Source organism: Arachis hypogaea, chromosome 7 (assembly GCF_003086295.3).
Source record: "Arachis hypogaea cultivar Tifrunner chromosome 7, arahy.Tifrunner.gnm2.J5K5, whole genome shotgun sequence".
Classification (NCBI taxonomy): Eukaryota; Viridiplantae; Streptophyta; class Magnoliopsida; order Fabales; family Fabaceae; genus Arachis; species Arachis hypogaea.
The window spans coordinates 5,201,361-5,203,822 of record NC_092042.1 but is presented as its reverse complement, the minus strand read 5'-3'; the positions used below and the strand labels follow the sequence as shown (position 1 = coordinate 5,203,822).

General features: G+C 36.5%; 1 non-coding gene across 1 annotated transcript; it reads left to right on the top strand.

The window, feature by feature from the left end:
• Positions 1-435: 435 nt before the first annotated feature.
• On the top strand, positions 436-543 carry LOC112704735 (small nucleolar RNA R71). Its single transcript, XR_003155344.1, has one exon. It is a non-coding gene; the product is annotated as a small nucleolar RNA R71 (small nucleolar RNA).
• Positions 544-2,462: the final 1,919 nt, after the last annotated feature.

Sequence of the window (2,462 nt, the reverse complement as noted above, 5' to 3'; positions counted from 1 at the left end):
TGGATGATTTCTCCATGAAGGATTATAGATGTTTCCATAGGATTCTCCCATGTAATTCACCTCTTCCATTGAAGGGTTCTCAGGATCATAAGCTTCTTCTTCAGATGAAGCTTCCTTAGTACTGCTTGGTGCATTTTGCATTCCAGAGAGACTTTGAGAAATCATATTGACTTGTTGCGTCAATATTTTATTCTGAGCCAATATGGCATTCAGAGTGTCAATCTCAAGAACTCCTTTCTTCTGACTAGTCCCATTGTTCACAGGATTCCTTTCAGAAGTGTACATGAATTGGTTATTTGCAACCATTTCAATCAGCTCTTGAGCTTCTGTAGGCGTCTTCTTCAGATGAAGAGAGCCTCCAGCAGAGCTATCCAAAGACATTTTGGATAGTTCAGAGAGACCATCATAGAAAATACCTATGATGCTCCATTCAGAAAGCATATCAGATGGACACTTTCTGATTAATTGTTTGTATCTTTCCCAAGCTTCATAGAGGGATTCTCCTTCCTTCTGTCTGAAGGTTTGGACTTCCACTCTAAGCTTACTCAATTTTTGAGGTGGAAAGAACTTTGCCAAGAAGGCATTGACTAGCTTTTCCCAAGAGTCCAGGCTTTCTTTAGGTTAAGAGTCCAACCATGTTCTAGCTCTGTCTCTTACAGCAAAAGGGAATAGCATAAGTCTGTAGACCTCAGGGTCAACCCCATTAGTCTTGACAGTGTCACAGATTTGCAAGAACTCAGCTAAAAACTGATGAGGATCTTCCAATGGAAGTCCATGGAACTTGCAATTCTGTTGCATTAGAGAAACTAATTGAGGCTTAAGCTCAAAGTTGTTTGCTCCAATGGCAGGGATAGAGATGCTTCTCCCATAGAAGTCGGGAGTAGGTGCAGTAAAGTCACCCAGCACCTTCCTTGCATTGTTGGCATTGTTGTTGTTTTCGGCTGCCATGTGTTCTTCTTCTTTGAAGAATTCGGTTAGGTCCTCTACAGAGAATTGTGCCTTAGCTTCTCTTAGCTTTCTCTTCAAGGTCCTTTCAGGTTCAGGATCAGCCTCAACAAGAATGCCTTTGTCTCTGCTCCTGCTCATATGAAAGAGAAGAGAACAAGAAAATATGGAATCCTCTATGTCACAGTATAGAGATTCCTTGAGGTGTCAGAGGAAAAGAAAATGGAAGGCAGAAGTAGAAAATTCGAACTTATCAAGAAAGAGGGAGTTCGAATTTTGCATTAAGGAATAGTGTTAGTCCATAAATAGAAGGATGTGAGAAGAAGGGAAGTGGTTTTCGAAAATTAAGTAAGAAATTTTGAAAACATTTTGAAAAACACTAATTAATTTTCGAAAACCAAGAGTGGGAAAGAGATCAAGTGATTTTTGAAAAAGATTTTGAAATTAGAAATTAAAAGATTTGATTGAAAACTATTTTGAAAAAGATGTGGTTAAGAGGATATGATTGGTTTTTTAAAAAGATGTGATTGAGAAGATATGATTTGAAAAACATTTTAAAAAGATTTGATTTTAAAAAATAATGACTTGGCTATCAAGAAAAGATATGATCCAAACATTAAACCTTTCTCAACAGAAAAGGCAACATACTTGATATGTTGAATCAAATCATTAATTGATAGCAAGTATCTTAAAAAATGGAAAGAAATTGATTTTGAAAACATATGATTGAAAAGATATGATTTGAAAAAGATTTGATTTTGAAAAACTTTGAAAACTTGAAAAAAATTGCATTGAAAACAGAATCTTCCCTCTTGTGCCATCCTGGCGTTAAACGCCCAGAATGGTGCACATTCTGGCGTTTAACGCCCAAAACACTACCTTTTTGGGCGTTAAACGCCCAACCAGGTACCCTGGCTGGCGTTTAAACGCCAGTCTGTCCTTCTTCACTGGGCGTTTTGAACGCCCAGCTTTTTCTGTATAATTCCTCTGCAGTATGTTCTGAATCTTCAATTCTCTGTATTATTGACTTGAGAAGACACAAATTAAAAATATTTTTGGATTTTTAATAATAAGGAAAAATCAAAATACAACTAAAATCAAATAACAATGCATGTAAGACACCAAACTTAGCAGTTTGCATACTACTGACACTAATGAGAATGCATATGAGACACATAAACACTCAAGTCAAGAGAATTCAAAGATCAGAGTAAGAAATCATCAAGAACAACTTGAAGATCCTTAAGACACACGAATGAATGCATGCAATTGACACCAAACTTAAAATGAAACACTAGACTCAAAAAAATATTTTTGGATTTTATGATTTTGTAAAATTTTTTTGTGCTTTTTTCGAAAATAAAGTGGAAAAAAGTATCAAAATTCTTAATGAGAATTCCAGGAATCATGCAATGTTTAGTCTAAGACTCCGGTCCAGGAATTAGACATGGCTTCACAGCCAGCCAAGCTTTCAAAGAAAGCTTCGGTCCAAAACACTAGACATGGCCAATGGCCAG